The sequence below is a fragment of the Labrus bergylta genome, chromosome 15 (genome assembly GCF_963930695.1).
Source record: "Labrus bergylta chromosome 15, fLabBer1.1, whole genome shotgun sequence".
NCBI lineage: Eukaryota > Metazoa > Chordata > Actinopteri > Labriformes > Labridae > Labrus > Labrus bergylta.
In genome coordinates this window covers 3,084,916-3,100,440 of record NC_089209.1, presented here as the reverse complement: position 1 = coordinate 3,100,440, position 15,525 = coordinate 3,084,916, and the positions used below count along the sequence as shown (strand labels likewise).

General features: G+C 43.6%; 1 protein-coding gene across 5 annotated transcripts in view; it reads right to left on the bottom strand.

The window, feature by feature from the left end:
* myt1la (myelin transcription factor 1-like, a) overlaps positions 1–14,728 on the bottom strand; it is a 79,604-nt gene extending 64,876 nt beyond the window's left edge. For 3 of the 5 annotated variants that reach the window (XM_065963671.1, XM_065963673.1, XM_065963675.1), the window contains exon 1: positions 14,319–14,728. The gene's annotated coding sequence lies outside the window, so the exon portion shown is untranslated. The remainder of the gene's footprint in view (positions 1–14,318) is intronic. The other 2 variants (XM_065963672.1, XM_065963674.1) reach the window with 1 other exon arrangement.
* Between the last annotated feature and the right edge of the window lie 797 nt (positions 14,729–15,525).

The following is a 15,525-nucleotide window of genomic DNA, read 5'->3' as shown; positions in this document are numbered from 1 at the left end:
AGAATATTTGCCTTTATATCAATGCTATGTGTAGTGCAACAGAATCACAACATCAACTAAAGAGCGGAGAAGAACATACTGGAGAACAGAAAACATAATGCAGCAGGTTAATTACATGCAGACATTCTATGCACCGTGCAGCAGTAATGGTACAGACACTTCACTCCCCCTCCTATTGGCTCGAGCTTAATTCTCCGGAGAATATCCTGCTGCGTTCTCACATCAGCTCACTCAAACTTGCTGCGAAAAAATACTAGGAGTCTGTCAGGTGAAGTCCTAGCGAGAAATGTGGCTGTTTGAGTTCACACATACAGCTTCTGCAAGTATGAAAGCTCTATTAAATAGGTTTTGTCAAGGATTTGGAATAAATTAAATCAGTGCCTTGTATTTAACTCTTAAGTCTTCATCACTCTTCAGAATTTGCAAATGTTTAAATTAGTGATAAATCAACACATTTATCATGCATGTTCATTTGATTTTTTTACATTATTAACATCATCGAATGAGGACTGGAAATAAATAAAACAGAGAAGTCAAATGTTCTTTTGCAACTTTGAAACAAGCTATTGACTATGCAGAGCATGCGGTTTTGGACGGAGCACCACAGAGATTTGGTGCTGGATGAATTAAAATGCAAATGACTTCATGGTGCAGAGATTTTGGGATCTTAATGGTTGGAGCAGCTCGTTAAGCTGCTGCTGGTGATTTGCAGGAGCGAAGACGTTGAAAGCGTCTATTAAAAACTGGGTGAAATCTTCTTCTTTTTTTAAGTCTAGTACGGCAGTAGGGGATCTAATGGGCAAGTTTCTGGGCAAAAGAAAGATGTCTTTAAAGTCCTCCCAGCCAATTAGTGATCAAATGAATGACCACACAACCTGAGACCTTAACAACATGCTTGAAAATGCTTATTATTCGCATGTCCCTAAAAATGTTCCACTCTCAGGCCTGAAGAGTCTGCATCACACACACAAACACAAACAGTCCCAGGCAAATGTTTGTGAGTCCAAACAAAGCACACACACACAGCAGACAGGTGAGGTGTGTGTGTGTGTGTGTGTGTGTGTGTGTGTGTGTGTGTGTTTGCGGCAGAGCCAGACAGCAGCTCAGTGCTTTATTACAGCAGAGCACTTTTATCAAACCCAACAAACAGAAACACCTGGTGTGTGATGTGACGCTGCAGTGCACAAACCAAACAACACAAGTGAACAGACAGAGAGAGAGAGAGAGAGAGAGAGAGAGAGAGAGAGAGAGAGAGAGAGAGAGAGAGGTGCAGCGCTGCTTCAGTCTGTCTCTTCTTGAAGAGAGTGTTCGTGTTATTCTGGACATAAAGCTCCTGGTTTAAGCCACTTTTGAAATTACGATGTTGAGGGGTTTGTTACTCCACCGTTTTGGGTTTCAACTCAAATATCTCAAAATCTGTTTTGATGAATGTCTTCAAATTCAGCATAGATGTCTGTAGTCCCTTCAGGGAAAACTTTGGTGCTCCACTGACTTTTTATTTAGGGCCACCTGCAACGCTTCGATGGGGTCTGATCTTTATCAAAAATAAAAAAATACGATCCTGTATTGTCCAGTGTGCTGCAGCATGATGACTCAAATGTAAGTATTAACACAGTGGCAGCCTCGAATGGCCATCATAGTTCCCCTTATTTTAACAAAGGAGTTTTAATATTTAAATGTAACCAAAAACTGAAAAAGTGCAGACAACACTCACATGGGTCCAAACCGCAGAGATCTTTGTTTGTTGATACTTTATGTGTTTACAGAGAGGTCGACTGTTTCACCCTGACAGGATCTGCTGCCTGACAGGCAAAACTCAGGGCAAAATCTGACATGTATATCCAAACCCAGCGGAGGTCATATTGACAACATGGTTTGCTGCCAACATGGGAAAGAGGCCAACAGAAAGAACATCATGTACTGAGCACTATGTATTAAGCACGTTAAGAAGTTAGACTTTATTTCACTTTGCTCGTGTTCTTCACTACAAGTCAGAGAGATATACTGTACTCTTCCTCTTCTACATTTGTATGACAGCTTAACTGCTGCAAGAGATAGAGAGAGAGCCGTGTCTAAAATGTGGAAAATAAGTCTGGTAATGTCTCAACAACGAAAACATTGCCAATGAATTTGTGCAATTTAATTTACCTGCAATTCTTAATCATCAAGGATAAGAAATGATTCAAAGGGATTCCATTGTTGTTGCCATGAAATCAAAAAATAGGTAGTGTTGCCATTTGATTTTTAAATACTTTCATATCCAATTAAATTCTGATATCGTGACGAAAAGATGTCGAGGAAGTGTTGGGATTGTTGTGATACCAGTTGTTTGAAATTTGACTTGATTCTGGTCAGAATGAAACAATAACAATACCAATTAATAAACTAAAGCAACAACAATTCAGTCCATTTTGCTTTTTTTCTGAGCGCCAGCAACTTTTTTTCACTTGTTTTCAATGAGTAGAGAGCGATCGCAGCAAAAAGCCACCACCTAGGGGCGCTGGTGGCGCAGTGGTTAGTGCGTGCGCCCCATGTATGGATGCTATGGTCCTCCAAGCAGGCGGCCTAGGTTCAAATCCAGCCTGTGGCTCCTTTCCCACATGTCATTCTCTACTCTCTCTCTTCCTGATTTCCAGCTCTATCCACTGTCCTATCTCTCCCCAAGAAATAAATCTTTAAAGAAACATTTTTTAAAAAGCGTCCGCCTGGAGAAGAAGCGCCGTGCCCAGCGTCTGCCTTTTTTGTGCGGCCTCTCCGAGCGCTCAAGTTGAAAATCTTCCAACTTCTCAGAAAGCAGCTGTTGACGTCAGCGGCGCTCTTTTCCAAATGTATGATATTCCCCGTATCTTCGCCTTCTACAGATCGTGTCTTGTACTCACATCCTCCTCGCTCCGTGTCTGATCGGGAAATAAACGATATCAAATATAAAACATTCAGTAAAAAGCAACAGAGCCGTGTCGGTCATACAGCGGCTGTTATCAACAGACTGTTGTCATGGAGACAGGACGGACGGTGCAGCACCTTCCTTATAATGAGCACGCAGCGCTTTTCTGCCTGGACAAAACCACTAGGTGGACACGGGGCCTTAGAGATCCAATGTGAGGTCATTTCCTGTTTTTAGTTTTCCCACAAATTGCAGGCAGACTCCTGCACACTGTTAGAGAGTGCTGTTTAAATGGCATATTGTATGTAATCATGTAATGGTGCTCTCTCTTGATCGCATCGTCTTAAAACATGTGATATCCTCTTTAAAACCAAAAGTTCTGCAAGCACAGAAAGAAGGCGTTGTCTAAATTACACAAATGAGTTGGCAACGTTTCCATAACAAAGCGTTTCCAACATATTTTTTGCAATCTAGACAGAGCTGTGCAGCAGTTTGTCTACAATTTTCAATGAATTCAAAAGAAGAAATAAAAACTTAAAATGTGGTGCCCAGGACTTGTATTTTGTTGCCGTGGTAACGAAACAGCTATCACTATCGTCTGATTTAAACTAGTATCAGTTGTAAGATTTAAATTCTGGTATCATGACAACCCTACTATGGACTTTATAAAAACATTTACACTTTTTAACAACTAGAAGAAGATTCTGTTTACAAAAAACAAAAACATAAACACAAACACTTGTAAAAGTGTTGCACATCTATTTTGGTTTTGCTTCTTGTACCGTGCACGATTCTATTTTTGGACGGAGACTAATGAATTGATATCCAAACAGTGTAGCAGGCAGCATGTTACTTTTAACAGCTGCTAATTAAAAATGAAAGAAACGGATGCTTAATGAACGCCGCTCTGACAGACTGACGCACGAAACGCTCTGCTGCAGCTCTTGCACAGTCGGTGGTGTAAACACACACACACACACACACACACACACATACACACACACACACACACACACACACACACACACACATTTAAAGAAGTAAATCTGCAGCAGCTAAGCCTGGTGTGACTCCCTCCTGTACATCAGCCCCACTCCTGGTTTCCATGGAGACTGGACTGATCGGGTGATTAGCCGCGTCAATTAACCTCTGACCAATCACGGAGAGCGCCCGAGCGGCAGCAGCTGACTGTGATCTGCAGATATGATCACAGCAGAATCCAACATCTGAACGCTGCATGCTAAATAATAATGAATGCATGTGGGAATTTTACATTAGCATAGTAAATTACATTCCTGCACTTGTTTTTTCTCTCTCTCGCTCTCTCTCTGTCTCGCTCTTTATTTCTCTCGTTTTTATTCCATGGAGTCATTTTCAGTATTTGTTTGTTTTCTCTTTTTATTGTCTGTTTAATCTGGAAAATGGAAAACTAAATTATGAATCAAGTTTCTTGCATTTGTTGGTTTCATCTCGACGTAGGTAGTTTAATTAAACCAAAATTAGAAACTAACTCTTTCCTTTTTTTTCCTTTTTTTTTTTCATTTTGTCTTTTTGAGATTTTTATCCTTTCGTGTTCCCACTCCACACATGAACTCGCCTCATTCCCCTGCAGGGGTTACTGGCCGTAATGAACCCTGCCACACTTCATGTTCACCCTCTAAAACCTTGTAAAAGTGGAAATGTGAAGGGGGGACCACACTGCAGATTTTCATGCCCGGACACCAAACACACCGCCGGACTTGCTCTCCCTGTGATGACCAGGTCTGCTGGTGTCGTGTCAGCACTTCAGAAGAGATAAAGTCCTCTTCAGCCCTCGGACTATCTTCTGTCAGAGCACATTCACCTCAAAGCAGGAGTATCCGCACAAACTTCTGGTATGGTAGGCTGAGTTTGTTTTATGCTGCGTTTGGCTTTCATGATGACGGAAAGCAGCTGTTTCTGTTCTCAGACGTCACCTGACTGACACACAAAGACATCACCTGAGCGAAGGTCTCAGGTTGAAAACAGGTCAACACTCAAAGATTTAAAGGCAGGGTTGGTCATTTCCTCCTGATACACTTTTTAAGATTTTAGTTGAAGCTGTCTTTAGGTCCTGACAGACATCTCCTAATAACTGTTCTCTGAAAAGGGAACAAAGTAAATCCATCATCTGTATCAGTTTGTAAATCTGTAAAAACTTCAACCAATGTCTGCCATGAGGTATCAATCTGATGAACCAATCAGACACCTCCCTGTCTTCCTGCTCGCTCTCTACCCCCTTGCGTTCACTAGCCAACACTCAAAGCGAGGGGCGTGGCTTTAGAGGGAGCACAAAATCATGCTAGTTTTTGAAAATGACCAACCCTGCTTTCAATTTCTCTTAAAAGATGAAGAAAATCTGAGAGAGCGAACACATGACGACAAGAATGATGGTTACACAGTTTTGTTCCTATAGAACAACAGTACGACAAAACAGCACGTCACACACCAAGGCGAGCTACACACGAGGCCATTTTGAAATCTGAACTGATTTTAAAAACGTAGGAGACCACAGACAGAAGGGACCGATTTCTAACGTTAAACTCCTCTGATTGCACGCTAGACGATTCAGCCCGACCACGAGACCACACACCTGCTCTTTGTAGTAAGGGTCTCACAGACACGAGATCTCACAGGAACTCGTGTGACTAAACGTGACTTCAGAAGAAGAACATGTATGGAGGACGGTTGACCTCGTCAGCTGGCTGTCCTTCGCGCCTCTATTGGGGTATGACCTGCTGTTGCCATATCTCCACAAGCCGCTCTTCTTCTTCCTCTTGACTCTGGGGCTCAGTTGTGTTCATGTTGGCTGCCATGTTTGTGAGCTGTAACATCCAGGTGGGGACGCCTCCTGGTCTGCTCGCTCCAATTCGCTATTTCAGGTATTCCATCTGAGGCAGCCCCGATCTGGAATCACACAATTCAATATCGGGGAGGCTCCGACTAAAACAGGAGCAGTAAAACAGTCGTATAGACGCCTCACACTGGAGGACTATTAGGACATCAGTTGCGACAAACCTCCAATCAGGCCACGCCCTCTCCCCCCAGCAGGCGACTTTCTAGGACTCTTCTTTACTGGACACAAGTTTCTAAAAGGTTCTGTGTTTAATTCAATATGTTGCTTGGTTCACCCCAGAGAACAAAATCTTGGATTGGGGGAGAAAATGGCACCAAACAAACAAAATCGAAAGAAGCTTGAAGGCTGTTCAAGCTAGAATGGCTATCATGCTAAGCTAATCAGACCGCCTTGTTTCGCATGACCCTGATGAAGGCGACAAGCCGAAATGTGTCGTCTAATCAAGTTAATAAAGTTGATCTTGGTTGATCGTATCAAGTGTTGCTGGAGCTATTTTTTCACTCTTCGAGCACCTTGGTAGTTTGTAAAGTTGAGCCAGAAAACCTTCTCTGCTACTAGCATGCTAAGCTACCGGCTAAAGTAGTTTGGCTCACCTTGTAAATCAGGTGAGATCACCGAGAAGAAGCTGCATTAAGTTTAAATATGTTTAATGGTGATTTAAACTTGATGTGCTACTTTAACTGCAGATTTAAAAGTCAATTTTTCAATCAAGCTGACATCTTTGTAGTTCAGTGTCGTCGTCCCCACCTCTTTTCACTCCTGAGCAAAGGGGCGGGGCTCTGTGATTGACAGGTCAGGGAGTAGATGTGGTCAGTGAGTGAAGCTTTAATGATCTGTTACAAGCAGATGTGGCGGGCAACAGAGACCCTCGATCGTTACTCCTCCTGGAATTACTGTGTGAACAGAAAGGAGTCGGACTGAATCGGAGGATAATTTGTCTCCTTTCATGACTGCACATCCTGGAAAAAAGGTCGCTGTTTGACTTTCTTTTTCATCCAGACACACTCACTCTCTCTCTCTCTCTCTCTCTCTCTCTCTCTCAATCACAGCGGACACAGAAAACCCCTCAGATGGGAGATGAGAGATGCTAGATAACCCACGATGGGGAGGGAAAAAGGTCAGAGGTCACACGGAGTACGGAGCAAATTTAAAAAGTTCCGCATTAATCACGTCTCTAAATTGGATTCCACAGAGAGCAGCTGCCCGTCTGCCATTCACATGAATGATTATATACACACACACACACACACATACGCACACACACTTCATGGCGAACAGGATCTACCCACGATGAATCATTAAAAATGTGTGTGTGGCCGTAACCAGTGTGTGTGTGTCTGAGTGTGTGTGTGTGTGTGTGTGTGTGTGGTTTTTACAGTATGAGTCATTCGGAGCTCGAGAATAGAAAGTGGATGATGCTTTCTGCTGCGCGTGTGTGTGTGTGTGTGTGTGTGTGTGTGCGTGTGTGCGTGTGTGCGTGTGTGTGTGTGTGTGTGCTCATCCATTGATCAGAATGAGTTAATCAGATTGATGGTTGTCTTGGCAGCAGCTCAGATTTAATAAAACTACAGACAGACAGGTAGTCCGGGTGAAGTCTCGGTTATTCCACTTGACAGTTACCAGTTAATCCTGGTGGATCGTGGAGTAACGCGCTCTGTTAAAGCCCCTCGCAGACACACACACACCTCGCTACGTTTATGTGACGCAGATTTCCTTTGACAGTCTCGTGTCTCATAAGAGCTGGAGTTACTTTTTCTGGCTCTTAAGTGGAAAGGCAAATCTGGATTTTAGCCCAGAATCGGTCGCCCTCCCCTCCCCCGGACTAATTTTAGAACGAGGATGAATTCCTGCCAAATCGGTTGTGATTTGACTTCCAATATTTTACAACGACACCTGATTAATCACCGGCGGTCGACTCAGTGGCACCAAGATAATGGAATGGATCTCTTGCAAATCATGCATTTAGTTTGGCTTTATTTAGGGGGGGCGGCTTTGGCTCAGTTAGTCTGTCGTCCTTGCTGCAGGAGATGGGGATTGGACTCCTAACCTTCCGGTTAGGAGATGACGAATCTACCCAATGAGCCACAGCCACCAATGAAGAGCCAACAAACCCATTACACAGACACTTAATGGACGGTTCTATAAAACTCTCTTTCTAGTCGTGACAAACGCCTTTAAAGTCTTTATATGTGATTTTTTGATCCAGCAGATGTCGCCCTTGAGCACCAGCATGAAACCAAAACAACTCGCGCTGCATTGTTGTGTTAGCATGCTAATGCTAGCGATCTTTATTATGCTGGTATCTTCACACTGCATGTAAATTTACCTGAAATGAGCGTGATCTAGAAACACAGTTAAGCAGTGAGTACAGTATGTTATTCTTCTTTTCTCTAGTCCCTCAATTAAACAACTTTTATACACGAGGGGAGGAGTCAGCTGGCCGTCCAGGCGATGTAAACAAACTGAAGATAGGACTCAGAAAACATCACAGACAGTGGGACTCGGGTGTTACACCCATTGTAGACAGTCATGACTCACAGAGTTATTTTCAGAGGATGTACTTGATTTCTACATTTAAGTCTGAAAAGTCACATATAAAGACTAAAGGCAGAAACCTTGAGCTGAATCAGACTCATGATGAACAGACGTCTGATGAGACTGTGCTGGGTTGAGCAAGAACACTGTCAATAACCAGGAAAGATTCTCTGACGTTATAAAAACAGACAATTGATACAAACGCAAACAAGACCATCAGCAACTAGACTGACTATTTCAACAGAGATATTTAAAGATCTCATATTCTCCTCTTGTTCACCTTTCTTGTTGTCAGTCTGTGAAACCTATAGAGCAGCTTTGCATGATTTGCAGATCAAAAACCTCCTTACTTATCTTAAAGTGGTGTCAGTAAAAACCTTCATTTTAGCCTCGGAACTGAAACTGTTAGTTTCAGCTTCTGTCTCTTTAAAGCCTCCTTTGCACCAAGCGGTCCGCTTCAGTTTCAGTTCTGGTGGGCATTTATCGGTGATTCCACGGTTAAAGTTGAGAATGGTACCAAAATAACTTTCCAAAACGTTCCAGAGCCTATCATGCATGTTTCAAATCCTGTAAACTAAGCTACTTAACGACTTGGTGCTGCGATTACAAATTTGGTCATTTCTTTAGCAGATAAAGATTTTTTTAAATCACATGAGAAAATAAACTGAAATCATGAAATGTAGGTTTCAAAAAGTGAGAGAAAAGTGAAGCTCAAAGCGTGATGATGGGCTGCACCTGGTCAGGTTCTGATGTGTGACCCAGCTGTGATGTGAGCAGACCTCCAGGTGAGCCAGGTTTATCAGTGACCAGCAGCAGGCAGGTGTACCTGGTCATGTGTGTGTGAGCTGAGTGTGTGTGTGTGTTTAATCTGCTCCGTCACACACAGGTGGTGTCTGGCTGCAGAGAGGAGGACGCTTTATTTAGTTCTGCAGTTATGAATGATCTCCAGCTCTGACTCGGACTCCGCTGAGAGCAGACAGGAAATAAAAAAAGAGGGTTTCGTTTTTCCTCTCATTACTTTTTCAGACGCGTTCACCTGGTCTCAGTGTTTACACGGAGAAAAAAACCAGCCGTCTACCTGCAGCCGCCACGGGGGAGACGAGAAGCAGGTCTACCTGAACCAGGTTAATGTTTCATTTGGTCAACAAAGAACATTCACTTTTAAACTCAGAGGCAGCAATCTCTTCCATGACACAATGACTGATTCAAATATAGAGGAAATAACCCTCCACACCAGCAGGGGGCGGTAGTCCGTTTGTTATGATATGAGAAGAATCATTTTCACACCGCTGTCGGTCACCACTCGTATTATAGGTCGCCTACTAATGGAGAATAACATCTGATATATGGCGCTGGCGTTGTCAGCTCTTGGTCTTTTAGTGGAAAAAGAAAAGAAGAGGAGGAGGAGACAAATAAGGAGAAACCTCACTAATGGGTGAAAGCATGGAGACTACAGCAAAAGAAAGAGAGAAATTAAACCTCCCAACAGCCAATCAGAGAGATTCCTCTCACCGACTGCCAACGGCGATTCTACATGTCGAATCGGCCGAAAAAGTCCAACGGGTTGCGACGATCTCCTTGGTGTGTCCGGGCCTTTACTGTTCTTATTCCTCTGTAAAGCATTTTGTGTTTTCTGGTTATTTCATCCTCATGTTTCTCTTTTCACTGTGTTTGCATTTCCCTCGTTTTGTCTTTAGTGCTTCCTGTTTTATTTTGTAGTTCTTGTCCCCATGTGTTTCTTTACTTGTCTGACTCCCTCCCTTTTGATCGCCCTGACTGTCTTCACCTGTGTCGTCAGTCTCAGTATTCCTTCCCTTATATTTAATATTTTAGCTTTTCTCTGCATTTGGGTTCCACTCCTTGTGTTTCCTGAACGTGACGGGTGAAGGACGCTCAAACGTTGTGTAGAGCTGAAGGAAAGTGAGACTTGTTTTGTGTTTTTTATAGACAGTTTTCACCTGTTTCAGTAACTTTTCAGAAAAGTTCTTCACTATTTTACCTCACATATTTTCTATTTTGGGGCGATAATTACACTTCCATGTCGGGCTTTGATTTCTACCTCTTTTTCTTTGAGGCTTTGGACAAAAAAACATCTCTGCGATTGAAACATCTCTTTACACTGATCGCATAATAACATTCCTGAAAATGATATTTGGTACGGATTAATAAAGAATTAAAAAGGCAACTATTGTTCAGAAAACCCTGGAAAGAACTCGAGTCTCTTCAGAAGTCTCTCTGAATAACAAAGAGTGCAGATTAAACATCGGCAAGAAGAAATCACTTTCCATCTTTTCATGCATGCTGAATAACGGCGAGCTCTTCAGCTTCAGCAGGCCTTTCCTTTTCAGACTCACGGACAGACTTTAGAAAGTTAAGAGGACGTCTGCAGTAAAGTTTGAATCCTCCATTCACTTCTCTCATTCTGATCAAACAACCTGACGCGTCTCATCAGGACCGGTTCTAGGACAACACAACATGACCACGTCTGACGAAACGGGGTGCAGCTAGCGGTGTTATAGGTCCTGTGTGTAGTCCAAACAGGTCACCTGCACCCGCCATGACCTTCAGATCATGGATGTAACAAACACGATGAGTCACTGTTTGAAAGCCTTGACTACTTATTGTAGCTAGGTAGAACCTGGTACAACCAGGCCTGCTCCAACACACTCAGCTGAGGTTTGGGGGGGGGGGGGGGGTTCAAGTCTACACAGGCAAAGTTTTTGATCTCCAACATTAAAATATCCTCCAAGTTCACTCCTCGTATTTTGGAAAGCCAACATGCAAGATTTTACCAACGCAACAAAAAAAAAAAAAAAAAAAAAAAAGAGTTAGCAGGGTGCTAGTGGTGCAGTGGTTAGTGTGCGCTCCCCATGAATGGAGGCTGTGGTCCTCCAGGCGGGCAGCCCAGGTTCGAGTCCGACCTGTGGCTCCTTTCCCGCATGTCGTTCCCCTCTCTCTCTCTCTCTCTCTCTCTCTCTCTGTGATTTCTCACTCTATCCACTGTCCTATCTCTCCAATAAAGGAACAAAAAGCCCAAAAAATAAATCTTTAAAAAGTGAGCTGATGTGAGAATGCAGCGGAAATAATTCAGAGAATTCACCTCCAGCTAATAAGGAGGTCGTTGATGTTTCTATACTGTGATCGCTGCACGCCACCTCTACTATCGCCGTGCTTTTTCCGGCTCGTCCCCGTATTGGCGCTGCTGAAACGCTCCAGAGATGGACCGCTGTGCTCGCTGTGGAAATACAATTATTGACTGAAGAGTGGCAGCAAATGTCGGCTTAGGACAACCAGGTGAGGAAAATTTCAGGGACAGGAGTGCATAAGTGACAACTATTAAAGTGAATAATAAGTTTGTAAGATGGTGACTTCCTGTATACTGTCTTTATGTGTTATTAAACGCTGTGTTCATGTTTTTCACACCACAGGAACTATGAACTATTTTGGTACAGAGAACCCCGTTTAGAGGAACTTCTTTAGATCCTGCTTCAGAGTCGGTACTCCCCTATATAGCAGTATGGCGGTGTAGTGTTGTTCTCAGGACTCTCGGGGATAATTCCTCTTTGGTATGAAAACACCTCATGCTCCTATATAAAACAATCTGCTACTTTCCTCTTGTTGTTCAACACTTTGGTCAACTCTGGTTGTTTTTAAACGTGCTCTATAAATAGATGGATTTTTCCTACAATTCTACAATTCACTTAGCAGACACTTTTCTCCAAAGCGGCGTACATCAGAGAGTAAGAACAACACAAGCAAGGATCTAGAAAAAAGGGAACAATGTCAGTAAGAGCAAACGATCAGCTTTGAGTCTGATTGGACACACAGGTGCTGACAGGAAGTGACCAGAGGCAAAGCACAACATTGAGGGCAGTTCTTGAGAGCTCTAATCAGTATAGAAACCATCTTATAAGTCGTCGTTATCAAACAAAAACCATCGTCATTACCATCATCATCATCAATAATATGGAGACCATCATCATTAAGTTAGTAGGTATTCATAAAGAGCTGGGTCTTTAGCTTTTTCTTAAAGGTGCAGAGGGACTCTGCAGATCGCATGGAGTTTGGAAGTTCATTCCACCACCGGGGGGGCGACAGAGAAGAGTCTAGTCAGTGTCTTAGGACCCTGTTGTGAAGGTTGGATTTAAAAGGTGTTTTTGGATGGTGAACAGATCTCTAATGCCGCTCTTCACACTCGGTGTAGCAGCTGCTCTTTTAGCGCGTACTGCAAGAGACGCACGTCTATAAGTTGCTTTTGTTGATGCTAAAGTCGAGTGATGTAGAACTCAGAAATTGTTTTTTTGTAGGTCTCGGTCCTGTCTCGTAATCAAAAGCATTTGTCTGATTTTTCAGAGAAATTCATCTTCTCGGTCTTGACTCGGTTTCGATCCCTAAATGTCTTGTTCTTCTCTCGCCCTCTGAGCTCTCTGGTCTCAGTTAGTCTGGTCTTGACTACAACACTCACTAAAGTCTCTCGGATGACCACCCAGAATGCAGACTTTTGAACCTCCTCCCTGAAGCCTTTAGATGTCTCTACATTCCCATCAGCAGTGAGAAAGAGTTCCTGTACGTTGTTACTTTAGCATGTGTCCACCACGTCAGGATTACAGTGATATGATCGTCACACAATCATCTTATATTCAATCATTTTGAAACAGGAGTTTAATGTTCATGTTGGACCACACAATGTCCTCTGACATTTTCAACACTCCAACTCTGACGCTCATCTCCTGAACATTCAGAGGAGTTATCTACCAAACAAACAACATTCAATCAGAGCCAGGACACTGGTCTCCTCCCAGCAATCGTGCTTCACTGTGAAAGTCTTCCAGCTCTGACAGAGGCGGCTGAGTAGGTTGTTTAGTTGTTTTCCAGACACAAAAGTAAACTTAAAGACGTTCTGAAAAGCACTGTCAAACGTTTTTGTTGTTGTTGTGGTTAAGAAGCATCTCATTGTTGTAGAGATCCATCATCCTGCATTACACCAGCCTCTTCTTGCCCAGGTATACATTTTGCTTTTTGCCCCCGTACAGGTGTGAAACCTGCAAGTGAAGGGAATTTCCCCCTCTTGGCTTCATGCCATATTAACGCTGTTTTTAAAAAGCTGGTCTGTGTTTGAGTTCTGCAACCTCAGCTTAAAAAAAAAGAAAACTTATTGTATATTTAGCCAAGCAAATTCATCAAATATTTCTAGCATAGTATAAAAAAAGACAGTGATCATATAATATACACTCAGTGATAACAGAGGGGATGAAGTTGATATATAAAAAGGTGCTGTAAGGTCACTGCAGACTCTCTAATTGACAGCACAGGCACACTTTCTTTCCCTCTCACTGTGGAGGCATTATGGCGATATTATAGGAACAGTGACGCTGTGTGACACCCTGCAGGAATACAAAACACTTCACACAATGGTCCCAGCCTGGATTTATCAGACCCCCTATTAGTCTACCCATCCTATAGCTGTACCACATACGGAACAATGCGTGGCTTCACAGGAACATTACGGAAACATTACACAGGGATGTGATGGAGCGCCGCGCGTTATGTATGATAATGAAACGTGAGAATAAAGAATCAGAAAAAGGTGGTTTGAGGTCACTTACAGTGCAAGACAGTGACAGCTCGGAGTGGGAATAGCAACTCACAAAGGCGTGCAGAAAAGCAGCGCAAAGAAGGCACAACATGTAAGAATATTTTAGGAAATTGCGTGTCTTGAAACGACAAGAAGATTTTTTTTTTTTTAGCAGAGATTGTCCCCACAAAAGGCACACACACACACACACACACACACACACACACACACACACTGTCAGAGCTCAGGGATGTAATAATAGGAACATAAGAAGAAGGCTGTCAACAAAAAAGTGAGCGCTGGAACAACAGGAGCATGACTGACACACTATAGGGAGCACTATAAGAAGGTGACCGGAGCGGTGGAGGCGCATATAGGAGCGTCAGAAGCGTCAGGAGCGTCAGACGCGTCATTACAGGAATATAAAAAAAGAAGAAAGAGAAACATACTGAAATGGCGAAGATGGAGACTCCTCTATCTCTCTGTCTCTTCGTCCTCCTCTCCTCTTCCTCTGTGCGCGGAAAAGTCTGCAGCCTCCTTCACACTCTCTCTCTCTCTGTCTCTCTCTCTCTCTCTCTCTCTCTCTCTCTCTCTCGTTCACACTCTCTTTCTCTCTCTCGGTCTTTCTCAAGGTCTCTCTACCTCTCTCTCTCTCTTTTGTCGCCGTGATAATCTGGCCGTGCCTTCACTGGCGGAGAGCGGGATGGAGGAGGAGGAGGAGGAGGAGAGGGGGGGGGGGGGGTGGGGGGGCCCAGACAGACAGACAGGAGGGAGAGGAGAGGATGATGAAGATGGTGGAGGGAGAATCAGACACTTCAGCAGAAGGAGAGGGAGAAGAAGAAGAAGAAGAAGAAGACGGCGGGTATACCTCTCCCTCTCTCTCTCTTCTCTTCTCTTCTTGCTTTTTTACCTATCTTTTCTTTATTTCCCGGGCGCGCGCGCGCAAATCGGCGAGAACGCGCGCGATAGAGAGCCAGCGCGGGCGAGTGGGCGGGCGCGCGCTTAAAGGCTCTCCAAGGATATGGCAATGCGAAGCATGTCTCTCTCTCTCTCTCTCTCTCTCTCTCTCTCTCTCTCTCTGTCTCTCTCTCTCTCTCTCTCTCGCTCTCTCCCTCTCTCTCTCTCTCTTTCTCTGTTAAATTCAAGGCATGCACTGTGTGTGTGTGTGTGTGTGTGTGTGTGTGTGTGTGTGTGTGTGTCAATATAACACCCAGAGACTGACTGCAGGGTCTACACACACACACACACACACACACAGTCTCTATAGGCGCTGCATCACAGTGTAATTTCCTTTGTTCAGCTCGGTGTAACAAAGTAGTTTGACTCTAATTGAGACTTTAACTTTATTAGTTGTAGTTGTAATATCCCGGCTTTATTAATCCTGATAATGTTCTGAAGCTTCTCTGATTATTAATAAGCTCTTAATTGAAATAACTTCTCGCTTGTCACGTTGTTAAAAGTCTCTCTTTTTGTCCTTCACCTTGTTCCACTCTTGCTTTGTCTTTGTATCCCCCCTTAGGAAACGTCTTTAAAGCACCTGCTGGACCAAACTCCATCAACAAAACCCCCAAGCAGAGGCGCTGCTTGTCAACAAGGCAGGGGCCCCCATCAGCGGCGATTCTAGAGTCTGTTGGCGCCCCAGTCAAGAATAAACTG